Source organism: Oryzias melastigma, linkage group LG6 (assembly GCF_002922805.2).
Source record: "Oryzias melastigma strain HK-1 linkage group LG6, ASM292280v2, whole genome shotgun sequence".
NCBI classification, from domain to species: domain Eukaryota; kingdom Metazoa; phylum Chordata; class Actinopteri; order Beloniformes; family Adrianichthyidae; genus Oryzias; species Oryzias melastigma.
In genome coordinates this window covers 13,256,107-13,256,553 of record NC_050517.1, presented here as the reverse complement: position 1 = coordinate 13,256,553, position 447 = coordinate 13,256,107, and positions in this window count along the sequence as shown.

Genomic DNA, 447 nt, shown 5'->3' with positions numbered 1-447 from the left:
ACAACAGGAGCAGTCATATGAGGGGAGTTAATACGGCGGGACACCATGCATTCAGTCTAAGGGCACTTCTCACATTCAGTCGGTCACCATTTTTAAAGTCAAGTTCATTTTTTTTACAGACAAAAGCTTTCTTTTTACACCAAAAACAACCTCAGAGACTTTGCAATACAGATAAACTTAAAGTTTAAATCGACTATTTAAAAAAAAACTTTTTAAAATCAGTTCTTCTATGTATGCAACAGATGTTTAAAACAATTAAATTATGTGTTTATGAAAGCTACTGAACTGAAGTTGATTCAGTTCCTTTCACGTGCAAAACAAACGGGATCTTAAGACTATAAGATCTGAGGTCGTAAAGGAATCCGCAGCAATTTATTCTGGATTTAAGGTCTTCAACCTGTTGTTGCAGGAGGTCATCCACTGTTTCCTACAGGTGCTCTGCAGATT